At 37.4% G+C, this 24,656-nt stretch overlaps 1 pseudogene; it reads right to left on the bottom strand.

Moving 5' to 3' along the window:
* Positions 11,408-24,656, bottom strand: part of LOC100521341 — a 166,503-nt pseudogene continuing 153,254 nt past the window's right edge.

Raw genomic sequence — 24,656 nt, forward strand, 5'->3', positions numbered from 1 at the left:
ATTTAGTTCCTATTACTCCTGTGAATTGTTCAGCTTCAACCCCTCTCTTATTTTGAGGTAACTCTATTTCTTACTACTGTAGATTGCCCCCTCTTGATTTTGACCTCAATTAATTTAAATTTTATTTACTTATTTAACAATTTCATTATTATTTAAGTAATTTTAGTGTAAGCATTTGGAAAAGGACTTTATGCATTAGCTTAGGACTTATGTCTCAAGAGGGAGGGTATATGGAAACTCTAGTTTTCTTTTTTTGCAACTTTCCTATAAATCTAAAATTACCTCAAAATTAAAAATTTAAAATATTTATATTTTCTTTCTTCTGGATTTCATGTTATTTTCAGAAAAAGTTCATAGAGTTTTGTATCAAGCAGTCTCAAGCTTGGTTTTATATGTTATTTGTTATGTTAATTTGGATAAATTACCTAACCTCACTGAGCCCTGAATTTTTTTCTGTTGAATGGACAGTATATTACATGGGCCTATTAAAAGTTGAAAATTATGCAAGCTATAATAGTCAAAATATATAATTTCTTCCATCCTCATCTCCTATTCACAAGGTTGATAAATTGAAAATCACTGCTCTCATATAATGCTTAACCAACATACTCTTATTATCCATAATTGTTTGTTGCACTTAAACACATCAAAAATGTAAAGCTAATTCTCATAAGTTAAGATGTATATAGTATTAGAACAACTACTAAAGAAATGATCCAAAATATATAGTAAAATTTTTTAATAAAATGTCATATTAGAAAATAATTAATGTAAAAGAAAGCAGCAAAGGAGGAACAAGGAAAAAAAAGATATTCTACATAGAGAAAACAAAAAGTAAAATGGCAGTCAAGACATGGAAACAACCTAAATGTCCATTGACAGAGTAGTGGATCAAGAAGATGTGGTACATATACACAATGGAATATTACTCAGCCATTAAAAGGAAAGAAATAACAGCATTTGCAGCAACATAGGTGGACCTAGAAATTATCATGCTAAGTGAAGTCAGTCAGACAGTGAGATACCAACATCAAACGCTATCACTTACATGTGGAATCTAAAAAAAGGACACAATGAACTTCTTTGCAGAACAGGTACAGACTCACAGACTTTGAAAAACTTAGGGTTTCCAAATGAGACAGGTTGGGAGGTGGGGGGATGCACTGAGGTTTCGGGATAGAAATCCTATAAAATTTGGTTGTGATGGTCATTGTACAACTATAAATGTAATAAAATTCATTGAGTAATTTAAAAAAGTAAAACGGCAGACATAAATCTATCTCTATCAAGAGTAACATAAATATAAATAGATTATACAATCCAATGAAAAAACAAAGATTGGTAGGCTGGATTTTAAAAATACATAATAAAACTATATTCTGTACATAGGAAATATAGTTTAGATTCAAAGCCACAAATAGGATGAAAGTAAAATGATCAAAGAGACATGACATGCACACAAAAGCTGAAGTGACGGTACTGATATTAGACACTAGATTTTAAAACAAAATATGTTACTAGAGGTTAAAAAAATTTATAGAGTCAATTCATAATAGTATATAAAAATTATATAGTCACCTAATAACAGAGCATTAAAATAGCAAAAACTGATAAAAAATAAAGGAAGAAATAGACAATTCAAAAATAATGATTGTACACTTCAAAACCTTTCTTTCAACAATGAATAGAATAACCAGACAGAATATCAACAAGAAAATAAAAGACTTGTACAAAAGTCAGTTAGACCTTACACACCTTTATAGAACACTCTATCCAACAACAGAATATACATTCTTCTCAAGTAATATGGAAACTTCTCCAGAGAAGACAATTTAGTAGGGCATAAAACACACACATCAATAAATGCTAAAATTTTTAAATGATACAACTCAAAAAAACCCCAGAAATCCCCAAAAACCAAGCAGACCAATTTTGAAATTGACAAAGGCCTTAAATAGCTATTTTACCAAAGAAAATATATAAATGATAGATGTGTTCACAAAGTGATAGTGAACATCATTTTTCACTAGGGAAATTCAAAACCCACAACAAAGTATCACATCCTACCCACCAGAATGTCTATAATAAAAAAAGAAAAGAAAAAAATAAGAGTAACAAGTGTTAACAAAGATGTGAGGAAATTGGCACCCTCACACTTTGCTGATGGGAATATAAAATGATACAGTCACCGTGAAAAACAATATGGTGGTATTTCCTCAACAAAATAAACATAGAATTACTATGTGACTCAGTTATTTCATTCCTAGGTACATACTAAAAATAATTAAAAAGAGGTGTTCAAATAAAAATTTGTGCAAAAATGTTCTTAGCACTATTCAAATAGCCAAAAGGACCCAAATAACCATCAAGAGTTGACAGATAAACAAAGTGTGATATACCCATACACTCAAATATTACTCAACCGAAAAGAAATAAAGTACTGATACTAACACATGAACAAACTTTAAAAAAACCTTAAAAATATTTTGTCAATAAATTTATTTACCTTTATAAACACTATTTTCACTCAATCATTCATAAAAAAAGTATGCTTAAAATTGTAATAAAGCCATATAATGTTCATCAATGTATTCAATAGGACCAATTTTACCCATGGAACATAATATATCACTTTAAAACAGCAGTTTTTGTTCATGTCAATGGTGTCAAATTTAAGGTATTAGACTCTTGGTTCAGCCATTCAATTATTAGGATATTGGCATATTTTATTCCAACTGACATCTAGTCCATGCCTGAAATCTACCCATGTTATCTCCAGCCCTGACCCAAACTCTCTCCACCAGTATTCCCAGTACTATCCATCTACTAGCAACCAAAGATCTCATTCCTTCCTCTTGCCTTGAAAGATGTTTTCTCCTTGGAGGAGCCCTTGTGGACTCTTTTCTTGTTTTTTAAATGTTGATATACCTTGGGATTCTAATCTTGTCTCCATAATGTGCACCACATCTCTGAACAATATTATCCACATTTATAGCTTCAACTGCAATCTTCAAACAAATGATTACCAAGTCTATGTCTCCAAACCAGGTTATATATTCAAGTGCCAGCCCATCATGTCCAACTTCTGAATATCTCAACTTTGATATCTCAAGGCAACTCAGACTTTTCATGTGATATCACTCTGCATTTACCTACTAAGCCTACTGCTTTTCTTAGGTTCTCTATGTCAGTGAATAGTACCAACCCTATCCAGCTGTCCAAACAAAAAGTCATTCTTAAACATTCATTATGTCTTATGCATTTGTGATATTAGTTAACTCTCCTTCTTAAATCTCTCTCAAATCTGATGATTTCCATCTAGACCACAATCAGTATAGGCCAAGTCATTGAAATATATCCCCTTGACTACTTCAACAACCTTATAACTACAGTATCTATCATCTTGCCCTTCATCAATCATTTTCCTTCCTAAATCCAGGGAAATCTGTCTAAAATGCAAATATACTTGATTTCTCTGGTTTAAAATATTTCATTGGCAACCTATTTCTTTTAGGATAATAGTCAATATTCTTTCCTTGGTTTACAAGGATTTCCATAATCTAGTTCTAATTTATGTACTGATCACTTCAAACTTTTTATACATTGCCTATTCATGAAGGGAAGCCTGGCTTATTTATTACATATTTATTCCTTTGCCTAGAATAATCTCAACTCTTCTACCTCTCTTTGACAAGCTAACTCATTTTTTATGGCTGAGTAATAGTCCATTGTAGATTTATACTGCATCTTCTTTATCCATTCATCTGTTGATGGACACTTATGTTGCTTCCCTATCTTGGCCATTGTAAACAATGCTTCTATGAATATCAGTGTGCACATATGTTTTCTATTAGTGTTTTTATATTCTTCTGGTAAAAACCCAGAAGTGAAGTTGCTAGATTTTAGATTTTATAATAATTATATTTTTAATTTTCTGAGTAAACTCCATAGTTTTCCAAAATGGCCAACCAACAATGCACAATGGCTCCCTCTTCTCTAATCCTCACAAAAAATTATTTGTTGTCTTGTCTTTTTCTTTTTTTGATTTTTAGGGTTGCCCCCATGGCAAATGAAGGTTCCCAGGCTAATGGTTGAATCAGAGCTATAGCCTCTGATCTATACCACAGCCACAGCAACATCAGATCTGAGCTGCATCTACGACCTACACCACAGCACCAGATCCTTTACCCACTGAGGCCAGGGATCAAATCTGCATCCTCATGGATGCTAGTCAGATTTGTTTTCTGCTAAGCCAGGATGGGAACTCCCTGTTTTTTATAATAACCACTCTGGTAGGGGTAAAGTGATATTTTAGAGATTTTGATTTGCATTTCCCTGATGATTAGTAATGTGAGCAACTTTTCATGTATCCATTGGCCCTCTGTATGTCTTTTATCAAAAAATGCCTGTACAGTTCTTCTTCTTGCATTTTTTTAATCAGATATATTTTTAAGATGAATTGTATGAGTTCCTTACATATTTTTGATACTAAACATCATATTGGCTACATAGTGTGCAAATATCTTCTCTCAGTGGGCTGTCTTTTCATTTTGTTGATGGTTTAATGTGCAGAAGCTAATTAGTTTGATATACTCCCAATTGTTTATTTTTGCTTTTGTTTCCCTTACCATAGGAAACAGATAATATACATAGGAATTTTATGGTTTCAAGTATTAACTTTTAAATCTTTAATCTATTTTGAGTTTATTTTTGCATATGGTGTGAGATAGTGGTCCAGTATCATTCTTTTGCATGTAGCTGTCCTGTTGCCCCAAAACTCATTTATTGAAGAGATTGTCCTTTTCCCATTGTATATTCTAGTCTCCTTTGTTGTAAATGTACTTACCATATGTGTATGTGTGTTTCTTTCTGGGCTCTCTGTCCACTGATCATTGTATCTGTTTTTGTGCCACTATCATACTTTTTAAGTTACTATAGCTTTGTAGTATAGTTTGAAATCAGTGTGTGAAACTTCCAGATTTCTTCATTCTCAAGGGTTTTTTTTCATACAAATTTTAGGATTATTTGTTCTGGTTCTGTGAAAAATGGCCTTGGTATTTTGATAAGGATTACATTTAATCTGTATATTGCTTGGTGGTCTGGATATTTTAACAATATTAATTCTTTAGACCCATGAGCAGATTGTATGTTTCCATTTGTTGTGTCATCTTCAACTTTTCATCATGTCTTAAAATTTTTAGAGTACAGGTCTTTCACCTCCTTAGTTACATTTATTTCTAGATATTTTATTCTTCTTGATGCAATTGTAAATGTTTCTTCTCAATTTATTTCTTATATTTCATTACTAGTATATAGATGTGTAACAGATTTTTGTTTATTAATTATGTATCCTGAAATTATACTGAATTCACTTATAGTAATTTTCTGGTGGAGTCTTTAGATTTTGCTATGTATAGTATCATGTCATCTGTAAACAATGAGTTTTAATTCTTCCATTTAAATTTGGACTTTTATTTCTTTTTCTTGTCTGATTGCTCTGGCTAGGACATTCAAAGCTATGTTGAACAAAAGCAGCAAGAGTATGTTGATAGTATGTTGAATGAAAAGGGCATCCTTGTTTTCTTCCTGATATTAGAGGAAATGCTTTCAGCATTTCACCAGTGAATATGATGTTGGATGTGGGTTGTCATACATGGCCCTTATTCTGTTGTGATATGTTCCCTCTATACCCACTTTTTCAAGAGATTTAACCATAAATTAATGACAAATTCCATCAAAATTTTTCTGAGGTGTTCATTTGCTTTTTATTGTTCATTTTGATAATGTGGTATATTACATTGATTTGCGAATTGAACCAGCCTCTCATCCCTGCAGTAAATCCCATTTGTGATCACATGGTATGATTCTTTTAATGTATTGTTGAATTTAATTTGCTAATATTTGTTGAAAATTTTTGCATATCAGTGATATTTGCCTCTAATTTTCTTTTTTATCTGTGTTACATTTGTGTGGTTTTGATGTCAGGGCTGTGCTGCCCTCATCTAATGAATTCAGAAACATTCCTTCCTTTGCAATAGTTTGAGAAGGACAGGTATTAACTCTATATGTTAGCATATCTTATGATCCTTTTTATTTCTGTTTTGTTGGTTATAAGTTCGCCTATTTCATTATTGATTTTATTTGAGCCTTCTCTTTTATTCAATGATTCTGGATAAAGTCTTATCAATTTCATTGTCTTCTCAAAGAACAAACTCAATTTCATTGATCTTTTTTATTTTTGTATCCATTTTATTTCTTTCCTTCAACTAACTTTGTGTTTTGCTAGTTCTTTTTCTAGTTACTTTAGGTGTAAGGTAAGATTGAGATTTTTATTTTCTGAAATACTCCTATATTGCTATAAACATCTATATACATCCTTCTTAGAAATGCTTTTGCTGTGTTCCACAGATTTTGAAAATTTGTATTTCCATTTTCATTTCTCTTTTTTATTTCCTCTCAGATTCCTTCAATAAGATTAATGGCTAAGTAACATACTATTTATCCTCCCCATGTTTGTGTTTTTTTTCCAGTTTTTTTTTTCTTGTAGTTGATTTCTAGTTTCATACCATCACAGTCAGAAAAAAAAAAAAAAATGCCTGCTATGATTTCAATCTTATTAAATTAACTGAAACTTGTTTAATGGCCTGGAATGCTATATATCCTAAAGAATGTTCCATGTGTTCTTGAAAAGAATATGTCTCATGCTATTTTTGTATGGAATGTTCTGTGTATATACATCAGGTTCATCTGTTCTAAAGCGCTGTTTAAAGCCAATGTTTCCTTATTGATTTTCTGTTGGATAAGTGATCCTTGGAGATAAGTGAAGTGTTAAAAGACCCGGTTACTCTTGTATTACTTTAAATATCTTTATTTATGTTTGCTTATATTTGCTTTATGTATTTAGGTGCTCCTATTATGGGTGTGCATAAATTTACAAGTATTATGTTGTCCTGAGAGATAGGTCCTGTTATCATTCTGTGATATCCTTCTTTGTCTCTTGTTTTAGTCTGTTTCAAAGCTTATTTTATCTGATATAAGAATTGCTACCTCAGCTTTCTTTTCATTTCCATTTTCATGGATTACCTCTTTCCATCTGCTCTGTTTCAGTCTGTGTGTCTTTAGATCTGAAGTAAATCTCTTGTAGGCAAGTACAGTCTTAATTATTTTTATCCATTCAGCCACTCTGTCTTTTGATTAGAGCATTATTTCAGTTACATTTAAAATAATTATGAATAGATATGTACTTATTACCACTTTTTTCTTGTTGTTTTTATAATTCTTCTATGTTACTTTCTGCTCTTGCTGTATTCCCTTGTGATTTGATGACTATTTTTACTGCTATGTTTGTATTCCTTTATCTTTTGTTTATCTTTTATAGGTTTTTGGTTTTAGTTTACTATAAGATTCATATATAACCCTATGTATAGTTCATATATATATGTATGTACATGATTATTTTAAATTGATAATCTCAAATTCAAATGCATTCTAACAGTCCTATATTTTTACTGCCCCTCCAAGTTTTATGGTTTTGATGTCACATTTTACATCTTTTTATTTCATAATTCCTTAACTATATACTATGGATATATGTGATTTTAATATTTTTGTCTTTAAATCTTCCCACTAGATTTTTAAGTGATTGATCCACTACATTTACTGTATGCCTGCCCATACTAGTGACATTGTTCTTTCAACAATTTTTATTTCAAGTTGTTGCCTTTTATTTTCCACCTATAGAAGTCCCTTTAACATTTTTTGTAAGTCTAGTTTACTAGTGAATAACTTTTAGATTTTGCTTGTTTGTAAAATTCTTTATTTCTTCTTCAATTCTGAATGACAACCTTGTGGTGTAAAGTATTCTTTGTTGTAGTTTGTTTTTCCATCCAACACTATGAACATATAATGACACTCACTTCTGGCCCACAAAATTTCTGCTGAAGTGAGCTGGTTGTCTTCTGAGATTTCCTTGAATACAACTAGCTGCTTTTCTCTTGCTGTTTTTAAGATGCTCTCTTTATCATTAATTTCTGCCATTTTTATTAAAACATATCATGGTGTGGACTTCTTTAGATTCATCTTACTTGGGACTCTCTGTGGTTGCTGGACCAGGATTTCTATGTTCCAGGTTAGAGGAGTTTTCAACTATTATTTCTTCAAATTTGCTGCTTTTCTAGTTCCCTTTTCCTTCTGGAACTCCTATAATGCAAATGGTAGTATGTTCTACATTGCTCAGAGGTCTCTTAAACCATCTTCATTTCTTTAGGCTTTTTTTTTTCTGTTCAGATTCAATGATTCTCTCTTCCAGATCACTGATATGATTTTTTGTATGATCTATTCTACTGTTGATTCCTTGTATTTTTAAATTTTCAGTTATTGTATTCTTCAGCTCTGATTAGTTTTTTTATATTTTCTAACTCTGTTGATATTCTCACTATGTATACCCATTGTTCTTTCAAGTTCAGTCAGAATCTTTATAATCATTAACTTGAATTTTGTATTGGGTATATTGCTTCTCTTTTTTAAGGTCCTTTTTTCCTCAGGTTTATTTTGTTCTTCATTTAAAACATGCTCTGTCTCCTCATTTTGCTTAATTCTCTGTATTTATTTCTACAAATTAGGGTAGGTTTTTTAGATCTTATGGTCTTCAAGAAGTGGCCTTAACTATAATACAGCAGCACACTACTCTCTTGCCACCAGAACTACATTCTCTAGAGGTGTTCTCTATATGAGATGTGTCTGCCCACCTGATATGGTGGGGCCAACCCCTATGGGTGTGCTTGTAGGTGGGACTGTTCCCAGCTGGCTGCAAAGACCTGCCTCCTGCAGTTTATATAGGGGCACTGTTGTGTGGGACAGGTCCCTAGTATGGCTGATTGTGATGCTTGATAGCATGTAACTGTTGCTGGATTTTCTTTGTTGCTCACAGCCTGTAACTGCTTTAGGTATGCTTGCTGATGGGGCAAACCTAAAGTATTAATAAGCTAGAAGAGGGATTCCAAAATAGTGTGTGCCAGCACAGGAGTCAGTGAAGTAGAATGAATTAAAAAAAAAAAAAAAAGGCATCTGCCAGCATCTCTATTTCCAGGGAGACTCCCAGGTGCCTGCTGCCTCTCTGAGATATTCTGCAAGATCAGCAAGTAGGTCTGACGCAGGTGCAATTCAAAATACTGCCTCCGTGTTGAGACTCAGAGTATGTGCAATTCACACACATCCTTTAAGAATGAAATCTGTTTCCTACAGCCTTTGGTTCTCTCAAATCTAAGACCCACTGCCTTGCAAAGCCAGATATTCCAGGGGCTTAAATTCCTAAAGCAGGATCTCTTGTGGGGCTTATATTCCTTGATCCTTGGGGAGAACCTGAGATTGTGATATCCCTCCTGTTTGTGTCATAAACTCAAGTGTGGGCCCTGATTAGACCTTATCTCTGCCACAATTGCTAGTCTTGTTTTTGCTCATTCTTTATATCTCTAGGTGTGGAAAATCTTTTTTGCTAGTCTTCAGGTAATTCTTAGAGAAAGTTGCTCTGTAAGTAGTTTTAATTATGATGTCCCCTTGGAATTATGGAAGAGATTCTTTCAGGGTCATTCTAATCCGCCATTTGATCCTTTTCCTAAATTATCCATAAAATGAACCAGGGATTCTTGGATAGCTGGTTGACTCCAAGGCTTGAAAGCCAATTTTAAAATAGCCTGGAATACATATATATATATTGTATATATTGAATACATGTATATATACTTTTCCTCAAATTATCGTCCATCATGTTCCATTACAAGTGACTAGATATAGTTCCCTGTGCTCTACAGTAGGATCTCATTGCTTATCCACTCCAAATGCAGTAGTTTGCATCTATTAATCTCATACTCCAAGATCATCCCACTCCCTTCCCCTCCCCCTCAGCAACAACACATCTGTTCTCCAAGTTCATGAGTTTCTTTTCTGTGGAAAGATCCATTTGTGCCATATATTAGATTCCCGGTATAAGTGATATCATATGGTATTTGGTTTTCTCTTTCTGACTTACTTCACTTAGTATGAGAATCTCTATGAGTTCCCTCCATGTTGCTGCAGATAACATTATTTTGTTCTTTTTATGGCTGAGAGTAATCCACTGTGTATATACACCACACCTTCATAATCCAGTCATCTGTCAATGGACATCTAGGTTGTTTCCTTATCTTGGCTATTGTGGATAGTGAACATAACGTGTCTTTTTCAAGGAAAGTTTTATCTGGATATATGCCCAAGAGTGGGAATGCTGGGTCATGTGGTAGTTCTATATTTAGTTTTCTGAGGAACCTCCATACTGTTTTCCATAGTGGTTGTACCAATTTACATTCCCACCAACAGTGAACAAGAGTATCCTTTTCTCCACACCCTCACCAGCATTTGTTATTTGTTGACTTCTTAATGATGGCCATTCTGACAGGTGTGAGGTGGTACCTCATAAGAGTTTTGATTTACATTTCTCTAATAATCAGTGATGTTGAGCATTTTTTCATGTGCCTATTTACACTGGTATATCTTCTTTGGAGAAATGTCTCTTTTTTTCATTTAGAATTCATTTATAAAAAATAAATTTCAGTTTGAGACCTCAGGTACCAAATTGTGGCTTAATTTAGTCATGATGGCGAGGCTATAAAGTTATGACACCATGGTTGGGAATGTGGGGTGCCAGCTCACTCCCTGCAGTGTGGCCCACAAGGGCAGCCTTCATGGTCATAGCCTTGTCACAGCTGGCCAAAATGCTCAACCCCTGCACAAATTCTAGGCTTTCTTTGTCCCAAAATGCCACAAAACTTTACATTTGAGATCACCATTATGAAACAACTGATAACCATGATACATTCAAGACAAGAACAGAGGAGCTGTCACTGCTCAGAGCAGAGCCAGCAGCCCAGAGGACACGGCCACTCACCTGGAGCAGAGCGGCATTGATGTCCTGCACAGGTGTGGCCCTCACCCCAGAGAACAGTCTCCCACAGTCAGCGCAAGAGTCAGAACAAACAGTGTGGGTTCTGTGCTGGGACAGGGGCAGTGCTGTGCACATCAGCAAGGACCATGGTCCTGGCTGTGCCCACCTTAGACCCAGTTTGCACTGAGATGTTTTCAGCCTTAGACAACTATGTGAGGAGCAGTAAAGAACTGAACTAAGCAAAAATATTTTGCCTCCAAATACATACACACAGACACACACACACACAAAAGCAAGTTTCAAACCACTGTCCTCTCTCAGAGTGGACGAGCCACTGGCTGGCCTGTTATGTGCCATTGAGGTGAAGACAGTACTCAGTCTGTGGAGTAAGGTGATGCAGCAAAAACCTGCCCTGATGCAACCTCAAGCCTAAGGCTGAGCCAGGCCAGCTAGTGTCCTCCGCCAAGGCCATCGAGCACAGGGCAGTGCTCAGACCTTGCTGATGGTCCTTTCTGGGGACCAGTACTCCAAGGGGCCTACAAAAGCCATGGAAAAAGATTGGGTTTTCCTTTTCAATCAGGCTTTATTGTTGGCCAACACGAGGCTATGCCAGCTTGAACTGACAATCTCCAAAATGAATTTTTCACAGTCTACACACACCTCCATGGCACTCCAGTCCTCCATCAGCTCTTTGGGAATTTAGGTCTTCATCTGATTTGTCCACAGACTTGGATTTTGAGAACAATCTGGCAATGCTCCAAAGTTGTTGATGGTGGCCAGTGGAGGGCTTTTCTGGCCTCAGACAACTTTCCCTCTGTGCAAGGCATAAGGTCCCAATGAAAAGATAGGAAGGGTGGAGTATGGCTTGGAGGGCAGCTGCATCTTCTTGCAACACTGTGAACAAACCGGCCTCTTACAGAACTGACAGGTATAAGACCAGGTGAAGAAGGAAAATCTCCTGGTTGGACAACAAAAGCAGAGCTTTTTTTTTTTTTCAAAGCAGTGTAGAAATCTTTATACTGCTGGTATTTTTCCAGCTCTGCCTTCACCAGGACCTGATGGATATGCATCACCTCCTCCACAGTCAGTGCCAGGTACTCCACTGGGAAGCAGAACTCCTCAAGCAACCAGGAGCTCCACCTGGATGGGGGCAGGAACTGCCTCACTTGATGGGTGTCCTCTCTGGAGTGGCTGCTGTCTCTCTGGCTGGGGTGTGGAGGATATGGGCAGGAACTTTGGAGGGTCCTTCCTCTAGAACACAGCCTCTAGAAAGGTTTGGCCAGAGTCGGTGTTTTGAGGAGTTTTCTCTGCTGCACAGGCACCTGCTGTGGGGCAATGGGCCCAATTTCTTTTGATTGTGACCCTCCGTTCACCATCGATGACTCCATAGCACTCTTCAGAGATTCAGGGGTAGTAATATCTAACTGTACATCTGCTGGTGAGACCGACTGCAGCTTTCTCTCTGCCTTGATTTCCTCCAGTATCTTTTCATGGAGCCTCCAAGGCCACGGTGGGGTAGGTTTCAGTTTTCTGGCTGAGGCTGCATTCAGAGGAGGTCTTGATCTGATGATCTCATGATTTCATGAGCACTTTTTTTTGTAATTGAGAAGGAATATTACCATTCACCATCACTTTTCACAAGGTGTATCTTTTGGATCTGATGTCATCCATTAGCATTTCGTAAGGGGTAAGCTGATACTCAATGGGCAGAGGGTTGTACTGCCACTCTTGGACCTTCTCCATTATGCAGATCCCTCATCACCTGCACCCAGGATGAAGCCCAGTCAGCATTTTTCAGCTCCTCCAGGTCTGTGTTAGATTCATCAATCTTCTCCATTTCTTGAATATTCTTCATATTCTCTTTTGTACTTTTTAGCCAGAAATGTATGCAGCTCCATTTTCTCTGCAAACAAGGTCTGACATACTGCCTGATAATGATTTGGTGCTTCTGATTCAGTTGGGAGGTGAGCGGCACATAACTTCATGACATCTCTATACAACCAGAGAGCTGAGGTTTTTCTCTTTTCACCGTTGTCCCTCCTCCAGACCTTCCTCCACAGCCTCATATCTCTCATCATTGCTGCCATTAGCTTCTGCCATGTTGGCCTTGCCATCAATGAGCTGCTCCAGGGGAGAGCTCAATTCCCTTTTTTTATTCTCCTTCAAACCATAGTCCAAAGCCTTATAGATATTATTCCTAAAGATTCAATAACCTAAAGCAATGAGCATTCTGAGCCCTATGTCAAATCCCCAAGCCTAGAGATCTGGCCCTAGGAGAAAGAGCCCCTGGAGCATCTGGCATTGAAGGCCAGTGGGGCTTGTGCACAGGAGCTCCACGGAACTGGGGGAAATGGAGACCCCATTCTTGAAAGGCACACACAGATTTTCATATGCACTGAGTCCCAGGGCAAAGCAAAGTCTCCACAGGAATCTGGGTCAGACATGACTGCAGTTCTCAGAAGATTTCCTGGGAAAACAGGGGGTGACTATGGCTCATTGCTAGGGAAGGACTCTAGAGGCAAAGCTCTCAGGAATATTCATGAGCGAGCATTTCTCTGGAGGTGGCCATCCTGGGAAAATCCGGCCCCACCCATCTTCTTTGGAGAAATGTCTATTCAGGTCCTTTGCCCATTTTTTAATCAGGTTGTTGACTTTTTTTGCTTTTGAGTTGTATAAGTTGTTTGTATATTTTAGAGATTAAGCTCTTGTAAGTTACATTGTTTGAAACTATTTTCTCCCATTCTGTAGGTTGTCTTTTTTTGTTTTTTGTTTCTTGTTTTTAGGGTTTTCTTTGCTGTGCAAAAGTGTGTCAATTTGATTAGGTCCCATTGGTTTATTTTTGCTTTTATTTCTACTGCCTTGGGAGACTGACCTAAAAAAACCATCTGTACAGTTGATGTCAGAGAAGGTTTTTGCCTGTGTTCTCTTCTAAGAGTTTGATGAAGTCTTGTCTTTTTAGGTCTTTAAGCCATTTTGACTTTATTTTTGTGCTTGGTGTGAGGGTGTGTTCCAATTTCATTGTATTACGTGCAGTCCAATTTTCCCAGCACCACTTGCTGAAAAGACTTTCCCATTTTATAATCATGCCTCCTTTGTTGAAGATTAATTGACCATAGGTGTCTGGGTTTATTTCCAGGTTCTCTATTCTGTTCCATTGGTCTGTATGTCTGTTTTGGTACCAGTACCACAGTGTCTTGATTACTGTAGCTTTGTAATATTGTCTTAAGTCTGGGAGAATTATCCCTTATGCTTGTTTTTTGTTTTGTTTTGTTTTTGTTTGTTTTGTTTTTTCCCTCTCAGGATTGCTGTGGCAATTCTGGGTCTTTTATGGTTCCATATAAATTTTTGGATTGTTGGTTGTAGTTCTGTGAAAAATATCATGGGTAATTTGATAGGGATTGCATTGAATCTGTAGATTGCTTTGGGTAGAATGGCCATTTTTACTATGTTAATTCTTACACCCCAGGAAAATGGAATATCCATTTCTTTGAATCCTCTTTAATTTCCTTGATGAATGTTTTATAGTTCTCAGCATATAAGTATTTCACCTTCTTGGTCAGGTCATCTAGTCACTTGTGATGGAACATCATGGAGGATAATGTGAGAAAAAGAATATATATATGTGTATGACTGGGTCACTTTTCTGTACAGTAGAAACTGAAAGAACACTGTAAACCAACTATAATGGAAAAAATAAAAATAAAAAAATAGCCTAAATAATTACTGGTGCCAAAAGGAAAAAGGTGCCAAAAAAAAAAATCTGAAATCAGTTGAAATGAATAGCAGCCAATATGTGTTTCTCAGAGTTACATTGGAATAACTTGAGCAAACTACATGAATACTATAATGATTTAAATAAATGATTTAATAAATTTTGACAATTATTAATAACATTGCTATAAACATCTGTGTCCAGGTTTTTGTGTGGACATAAATTTCAACTATTTTAGGTTAAATACCAAGATGCATTATTGCTGAATTGTATATATACATGGAATCCAGATTTGCAGCTTGAAGAGAAAAGCACATTAGTAGAAGCACTGGTGAAATCCAAAATTATTCTGTAATTTAGTTGATAGTATTGTATCAAGATTAGGTTCTTAGTTTTGACAATTATTCTGTGATTATATAAGATGATAACAATAGAATTCTAAATGAAGGGTATAAGAGAACTTTCTGCACTATTTTTACAATGTTTCTATAACTCTAAAATTATCTCAAAGTATAAAATGAAATTTCAGCAAGCCTTTTTTTGGTAGAAATGAATTGGCAAACATTTACATTTCATAAGAAAATGCAAAAACGCAAAATACACAAAATAATTTTCTAAAAGATCAAAGTTTAAAGACTCTCACTAACTCATTTGAAGACATTATAAATATGTATCATCGAGGACAAGATGGCGGACGAGTAGGGGGACACACTCGCCCTCTCCCACAAACACAACAAAAAAAGCACATCTACAGAAGAAATGACTCGCACAGAACAGCAACCAATCGCTGGCAGAGGAACCTAAACTCCAATAATGGCAAGAAGTTCGTGACATTACTGGGCAGAACGGGAGAAAAGAGGAGAGTGAGAGAAGGTGAATCTGAGCGGGACGGGCCCTCCCGAAAGGGAACTGCGGAGGAGAAAGGGATCCCGCACCCTGGAAAGTCACCTACTGGGGGAAAGATCAAACAAACCAGAGGAATCTCCAGATGCAGAGAAGAGTGTAGCAGTAAGTTGGAGTACGGAAAAACTGGTCAAGAACCGAATGGACCATCTGAACTACGGGCACAGTCACCAAAAATTGAGACGCCTGGATGGGGGCTGGGCACCGAGACCTCGCCTCCAGAGGTTAGTCCCCGAGAAAGGGCTGGGGGACGCCTGGGTGGGGGCTGGGCACCGAGACCTCGCCTCCGAAGGTTAGTCCCTGGGCTGGGGGGGCAGGGCAGAGCGGAAACTGCTTGGGAGGTCTAGAAACCATTTGATGGGGCAGAGACTGCCTGGGAGACTAGAAAACAAAGCTGTCGCAGAGGAAGGAAACAATACTCTAGGGGCGGGGAAGTGGAAAGCCGCATCAGAGGGAACCTGGGAGAAGAGCCTGGTCTGTGCCCGTGCTGGGGAGGGGAGAGAAGAAGGGGTGGGTCCCCATAGAATACCCACCACGCCACAGCAAGCTCACAGGCCCGCTAGCTAGCTGAAAGCTGTGCTTCCCAGTGCATCCCCTCCCCCCACCCCCGCCACCCTCTACACTCTCACCGGACCTGGGGCTGCCTGCCATCCAGGACGGCTGGCCTCAACAATTGCCGGAAGCCTACCACCACAGGGGCTGTCCCTGCACAGGCCTGCTTGCCCTTTGGAGGGGCTACACTTCCGCAGAGCAGCACCAAACACCACCAGCCCCAGAGAAAAGGTCTGCAGCCCAGAAAAGCTAGAACAAGCTTAGCCAGGCCATGAATATATCGGCCTAATTCTCGGACGGTTTGGTTTTTCTGAGTCAGGTGGCCCCGGGGAGGAGCCTCTTGGGTTTCCAACGGCCCTGCTACCGGCCCAAGCCCCCAGGGGATGCTCTAGTGGATCAGCTGCATAGGACTGCCAGCTCCAGGCAGGACCCCCTGCAGCCCAGAAAAGCCACAACAAGCCTGGCCAAGTCGGGAAAAGATCTCAGACGGTTTTTCTGAGTCAGGCTGCCCTGGGGAGGAGCCTCTTGGGTTTCCAACAGCCCTGCTACCTGCCCAAGCCCCCAGGGGGTGCCCCACCCCCATGAAATAACTGCTCAGCACCACCAGCCCCCTGGAAGAGCCCCTGCAGCACAGAAAAGCTGCAACAAGCTCGGCCAGACTGTGAAAAGATCCGCCTACATTCTCAGGCTGTCCTTCTGAGTTGGGCTGCCCCAGGGAAGAGCCTCTTAGGTTCTCAGTGACCCAGATAGCTGCTCCAGCACCCAGGGGGTGCTGCACTCCTGAGGAGCAGCTGCCCAACACCGCCAACCCCCTGCAAGAACCCCACAGCCTAAAAACACCAGAGCAAGATCTGCATGACCAAGTGAAATCTGCTACTATTGTGGTGTGGACCTCCCAGTCCTGTCTGCCCTCAGGAAGCCCTCCTTTGCTTCAAAGAAACACTGTTAGCCCCATCAACACTCCAGAAAAGCCACACTGCCTCAAAAAAGATTGACCAACAACGCCAGCCCTCAGGAAATATTCCACGGCAGTGACAAGGCAAACACTGCCCGATCACGGAGAGTACAACTCCCTCAGGAGAAAGAAAACAACAAGCAAGATGAAGAAGCTGAGAAACCACTCCCAGTCAAACCAACAGGAGAACTCACCTAAAACAGTCAGCAATGAAACAGATCTCTGCAGTCAGACAGACCTGGAGTTCAAAAGAGAAATAGTGAAAATACTGAAGGAATTAAGAGAAGATATGAACAGTAATGCAGATACCCTCAGAAAGGAACTAGAAAATATAAGGAGGAGCCAAGAAAAACTAGAACATTCATTTGCAGAGATGCAAACTGAACTAGGGGCAGTAAAAACAAGAATGAATAATGCAGAAGAACGAATCAGTGATATGGAAGATAGAATAATGGAAATCACTCAATCCGGTCAACAGACAGAAAACCGAATCAAAAAACTGGAAAGCAATATAAGAGACCTATGGGATAATATAAAGCGGGCCAATCTACGCATAATAGGAATTCCAGAAGGAGTAGAAAAAGATAAGGGAATGGAAAATATATTTGAAGAAATTATTGATGGAAACTTCCCAAATCTAAAGGATACTGGGTTCAAGATACAAGAAGCACAGAGGGCCCCAAACAAACTGAACCCAAACAGACCCACACCAAGACACATCATAATAAAAATGGCAAAAGTTAGTGATAAACAGAGGATCCTAAAGGCAGCAAGAGAAAAACAGAATGTTACCTACAAGGGAACCCCCATAAGAATATCAGCTGATGTCTCTACAGAAACACTACAGGCCAGGAGGGAATGGCAAGAGATATTTAAAGTGCTAAAAGGAAAAAATATGCAACCTAGAATACTCTATCCAGCAAGAATATCATTTAAAATAGAAGGGGAAATAAAAATTTTTCCCAACAAACAAAAACTTAAAGAATACAGCAACACAAAACCCAGGTTAAAGGAAATATTGAAAGGGCTTCTCTAAACCAAAAAGAAAGGAAGGAAAGGGAAGAAAAAAGAAAAGAAAAAAAAAAAAAAGAAGAAGAAGAGGAAGAACTAGGACTGAGGAAACCGCAATCAAAGAGCAGTCACTCAAATAAGCCAGCATAGAGATTTAATCATGAACATGCTTCAAACAAAATAAAATTAAAAAGAAAAAAATAAAAAAGAGTCATAAAAATCATAAAATGTGGGCAAGGGATGTTAGGAAGTAAATAACCCTTTTTGTTTGTTTGTATGTTTCTCTTCTTAATTTTAATATAGTAATGAAGTGTTTGAACTTACAGGACCATCAGGCTAAAACACACAATTATGGGAAGGGGTTAGCATACTTAAAAAACAGGGCAACCACAATCCAAAACCAAATATTGCATTTGCAAAAAATGAAAAAAAAAATACACTCAAGTAGATAATAACAGGAGACCATCCAACCAAAAAAAAAAAAAAAAAAGAAAGAAAGAAAGGAAGAATGGAGAACCATAGAATCAACTGGAACATGAGGTTCAAGGGCAATAAATAATCATCTATCAACTATCACCTTAAATGTCAATGGACAGAACAGCCCAATCAAAAGACACAGAGTGGCTGAGTGGATAAAAAGGCAAAAACCTTCAATATGCTGCCTACAAGAAACTCACCTTAGGACAAAAGATACATATAGATTGAAAGTGAAGGGGTGGGGAAAAATATTTCATGCCAATAGACATGACAGAAAAGCAGGAGTTGCAACGCTCATATCAGACAAAATAGGCTTTAAAACAAAAGACATAAAGAAAGACAAAGAAGGACACTATTTAATGATGAAGGGATCCATCCAAGGAGAGGATGTTACTATCGTCAACATATATGCCCCAAATATAGGAGCACCCAGATACATACAACAAATATTAACAGACATAAAGGGAGATATTGATAAGAATACAATCATAGTAGGAGACCTTAATACCCCCCTCACATCAATGGACAGATCCTCTAGACAGAAAACCAATAAAGCAACAGAGATCCTAAAGGAAACAATAGAAAAGTTAGACTTAATTGATATCTTCAGGACACTACATCCAAAAAAATCAGAATACACATTCTTCTCAAATGCTCATGGAACATTTTCAAGAATCGACTACATATTGGGACACAAAGCGAATCTCAATAAATTTAGGAGCGTAGAAATCATCTCAAGTATCTTCTCTGACCACAATGCCATGAAATTAGAAATCAACCATGGGAAAAGGAAAGAGAAAAAGCCTACTACATGGAGACTAAACAACATGCTACTAAAAAACCAATGGGTCAATGAGGAAATCAAGAAGGAAATTAAAAACTACCTTGAAACAAATGATAATGAAGACACAACCTCTCAAAATCTATGGGATGCTGCGAAAGCAGTGCTAAGAGGGAAATTTATAGCAATACAGGCCTTTCTCAAAAAAGAAGAAAGAGCCCAAATTGACAACTTAACCCTCCATCTAAATGAATTAGAAAAAGAAGAACAAAAAAGTCCTAAAGTCAGCAGAAGGAAGGAAATTATAAAGATCAAAGAAGAAATAAATAAAATAGAGACTCAAAAAACAATAGAGAAAATTAATAAAACCAAGAGCTGGTTCTTTGAAAAGGTGAACAAAATTGACAAACCCCTGGCCAGACTCACTAAAAAGAGGAGAGAAAGAACCCAAATAGCCAAAATTAGAAATGAAAAAGGAGAAATCACAACGGATACAGCAGAAATACAAAAAACCATAAGAAAATACTATGAACAACTGTATGGCAACAAGTTTGACAATCTGGAAGAAATGGACAATTTTCTAGAATCTTACAGCCTTCCGAAACTGAATCAAGTAGAAACAGACCAACTGAACAGACCGATCACTAGAAATGAAATTGAAGAGGTCATAAAATCACTCCCTACAAATAAAAGTCCAGGACCAGATGGCTTCACAGGGGAATTTTATCAAACATATACAGAGGAATTGGTGCCCATCCTCCTTAAACTCTTTCAAAAGGTTGAAGAAGAAGGAATACTCCCAAAGACATTCTATGAGGCCACCATCACCCTCATTCCAAAACCAGACAGAGATACCACCAAAAAAGAAAACTATCGCCCAATATCATTGATGAATATAGATGCAAAAATTCTCAACAAAATCTTAGCCAACCGAATCCAACAACATACCAAAAAAATTATACACCATGACAAGGTTGAGTTCATCCCAGGTTCACAAGGATGGTTCAACATACGCAAATCAATCAGCATCATACACCACATTAACAAAAAAAAAAGTCAAAAATCATATGATCATCTCAATAGACGCAGAAAAAACATTTGACAAAGTTCAACATCCATTCATGATCAAGACCCTCGCCAAAGTGGGTATAGAGGGAACATTCCTGAATATAATCAAAGCCGTTTATGATAAACCCACAGCAAATATAATCCTCAATGGGGAAAAACTGAAAGCCTTCTCACTCAAATCTGGAACAAGACAGGGATGCCCACTCTCACCACTGCTCTTCAACATAGTTTTGGAAGTCTTAGCCACAGCAATTAGACAAACAAAAGAAATAAAAGGCACCCATATAGGAAGGGAAGAGATCAAACTGTCACTGTATGCAGATGACATGATACTATACCTAGAAAACCCTAAGGACTCAACCCCAAAACTCCTTGAACTGATTAATAAATTCAGCAAAGTGGCAGGATATAAGATTAACATTCAGAAATCAGTTGCATTTCTGTATACCAGCAATGAAACATTAGAAAAGGAATACAAAAATATGATACCTTTTAAAATTGTACCTCACAAAATCAAATACCTCGGAATACACCTGACCAAGGAGGTAAAGGACCTATATGCCAAGAACTATAAAACTTTAATCAAAGAAATCAAAGAAGATGTAAAGAAATGGAAAGATATCCCATGCTCCTAGATTGGGAAAATCAATATTGTAAAAATGGCCATACTACCCAAACAAAGCAATCTACAGATTCAATGCAATCCCTATCAAATTACCCATGACATTTTTCACAGAACTAGAACAAACAATCCAAACATTTATATGGAACCACAAAAGACCCAGAATCGCCAAAGCAATCCTGAGAAACAAAAACCAAGCAGGAGGCATAACTCTCCCAGACTTCAAGAAATATTACAAAGCCACAGTCATCAAAACAGTGTGGTATTGGTACCAAAACAGACAGACAGACCAATGGAACAGAATAGAGAATCCGGAAATAAACCCGGACACCTATGGTCAATTAATCTTTGACAAGGGAGGCAAGAACATCAAATGGGAAAAAGAAAGTCTATTCAGCAAGCATTGCTGGGAAACCTGGAAAGCTGCATGCAAAGCAATGAAACTAGAACACACCCTCACACCATGCACAAAAATAAACTCAAATTGGCTGAAAGACTTAAATATATGACAGGACACCATCAAACTCCTAGAAGAAAACATAGGCAAAACACTCTCTGACATCAACATCATGAATATTTTCTCAGGTCAGTCTCCCAAAGCAATAGAAATTAGAGCAAAAATAAACCCATGGGACCTCATCAAACTGAAAAGCTTTTGCACAGCAAAGGAAACCAAAAAGAAAACAAAAAGACAACTTACAGAATGGGAGAAAATAGTTTCAAATGATGCAACTGACAAGGGCTTAATCTCTAGAATATATAAGCAACTTATACAAGTCAACAGCAAAAAAACCAATCATCAATGGAAAAATGGGCAAAAGACCTGAATAGACATTTCTCCAAAGAAGATATACAGATGGCCAGCAAACACATGAAAAAATGCTCAACATCGCTGATTATAAGAGAAATGCAAATCAAAACTACCATGAGCTACCACCTCACACCAGTCAGAATGGCCATCATTAATAAATCCACAAATAACAAATGCTGGAGGGGCTGTGGAGAAAAGGGAACCCTCCTGCACTGTTGGTGGGAATGTAAACTGGTACAGCCACTATGGAGAACAGTTTGGAGATACCTTAGAAATCTATACATAGAACTTCCATATGACCCTGCAATCCCACTCTTGGGCATCTATCCGGAGAAAACTCTACTTAAAAGGGACACATGCACCCACATGTTCATTGGAGCACTATTCACAATAGCCAGGACATGGAAACAACCTAAATGTCCATCAACAGATGATCGGATTAGGAAGAAGTGGTATATATACACAATGGAATACTACTCAGCCATAAAAAAGAATGACATAATGCCATTTGCAGCAACATGGATGGAACTAGAGAATCTCATCCTGAGTGAAATGAGCCAGAAAGACAAAGGCAAATACCATATGATATCACTTATAACTGGAATCTAATATCCAGCACAATCAACATCTCCTCAGAAAAGAAATCATGGACTTGGAGAAGAGACTTGTGGCTGCCTGATGGGAGGGGGAGGGAGTGGGAGGGATCGGGAGCTTGGGCTTATCAGACACAACTTAGAATAGATTTACAAGGAGATCCTGCTGAATAGCATTGAGAACTATGTCTAGATACTCATGTTGCAACAGAAGAAAGGGTGGGGGAAAAAATGTAATTGTAATGTATACATGTAAGGATAACCTGACCCCCTTGCTGTACTGTGGGAAAAGAAAATAAAAAAAAAAATATGTATCATCAAGACCAGGCAGGAGTTCCCATTGTGGCTCAGTGGTTAACAAATCCGACTAGGAACCATGAGGTTGCGGGTTCGATCACTGGCCTTACTCAGTGGCTTAAGGATCTGGCGTTGCTATGAGCTGTAGTGTAGGTCACAGATGAGGCCCAAGTCCCTCATTGCTGTGGCTCTGGCGTAGACCAGCAGCTACAGCTCCAATTAGACCCCCTAGCCTGGAAACCTCCTTATGCCGTGGGTGCCGCCCTAGAAAAGACAAAAAGACCCAAAAAAAAAAAAAAAAAAAAAAAAAGACCAGGCAGTATTTGAATAAAGATCGACATATAGATTAGTAGAACAGAATCAAGTCCAGAAATACACCCACAGATATATTGGCAATTGATTTTCTTTTTAAGAAAGTTTCTTGAGTAATTCAATGAGAGAGAGAATATCTTTAAAATTTTTTTTCTGGAACAATTTGGTATTTATATCAAAAAAATAAGAAACCATACTTACCTTCTGCCATATGAAAAATTATTTTGAAATATGTCATAGACTTATTTTCAGTTTTTGAGGAACCTGAATACTGTTTTCCATAGTACTTATACCAATAGTGTACAAGGATTTCATTTCCTCTAAACCTTCAACATCTGTTAACTCTTGTCTTTTTGGTAACAGACATCCTACTATGTGTGAGCTGATATCTCAAGGTGGTTTTTATCTGAATTTCCTTCATGATTAGTAATGTCGAGGATCATTTAATGTACTTTTTAGAAATATCTACTCGAGTCCGTTGCCCATTGTTTAATCAGAATATTTTTGTTTTTTACTACTGAGTTGTATGAATTCCTTGTATATTTTAGATATTAGCCTCTACATGGCTTACGTTTTATATACATGGCTAGCAGATATTTTCTTTTGTTAGGTTGCTTTTTCATTTTGTTGATTGTTCCCTTTGTTGTGCAGAAGCTTGTTTTTGCTTTTGTTTCCTTTGCTTTTTAGTGTCAAATCCAAAAATTACTGCCAAGATCAATGTGAAGGAGCTTACCCTTATGTTTTCTTCTGGGAATTTTATGATTTAAAGTGTTAAGTTAAAGTATTTAATCCATTTTGAGTTGTTTTTCTTTATGGTGTAAGACAGGGGTCTAGTTTCATCTTTTTCAGGTGTATATTCAGTTTTCCCAGAACTATTTATTGAATAGACAAGCCTTTCCCCAGCATGTGTTCTTGGTGCCCTTATCAAGGATTAGTTGACCATACGTGTGTGGGTTTGTCTCTGGGCTCTCTATTTTATTCCATTGTTCAGTGTTTCTACTTGCAATATGGCTTGAATCAGCTGGTTCTTCCAGCTTAGTTCTTTCTCAAGATTTATTGGGCTATTTAGCATTTTGAGGTTTCATACAAATTTTAAGGTTTTATTCTATTCCTATGAAAAACATTGGAATGTTAATAGGAATTACATTAAATCTATAGATCAATTTGAATAGTATGGGTATTTTAACAATACTAATTCTTCCAATCTAAGAACTCTGGATAGCTTTCCGTTCATTTGTGTCTTCTTCAGTTTCTTTTACCAACATTTTATAGTTTTAAGTTTACAAGTCCTTTGCCTCCTTGATTAAATTTATTCCTGTTTTACTGATTTTGATGCTGTTCCAAATGGGATTGCTTTCTCAATTTCTCTTTTAGATAGCTCATTATTAATGTATGGACATGTAACAATTTTTGGTATGTTGATTTTGTGTCCTGCAACTTTATTAAATTCATTTATTAGTTCTAATGGTTTGGGGCCAGAGTCTTTAAGATTTTTTATATAAGATCACATCATCTGTAGACAGAGACAATGATCCAGTAACACCACTTCTGAGTATATATCCAAAAGAAACAAAACCACTATCTCTTAGAGGTATCTGCACACTCATGTTCATTGCAATATTGTTCACAGTAGTCAGTGCATGG

Source organism: Sus scrofa, chromosome 15, assembly GCF_000003025.6.
Source record: "Sus scrofa isolate TJ Tabasco breed Duroc chromosome 15, Sscrofa11.1, whole genome shotgun sequence".
In the NCBI taxonomy this organism is placed as follows: Eukaryota; Metazoa; Chordata; class Mammalia; order Artiodactyla; family Suidae; genus Sus; species Sus scrofa.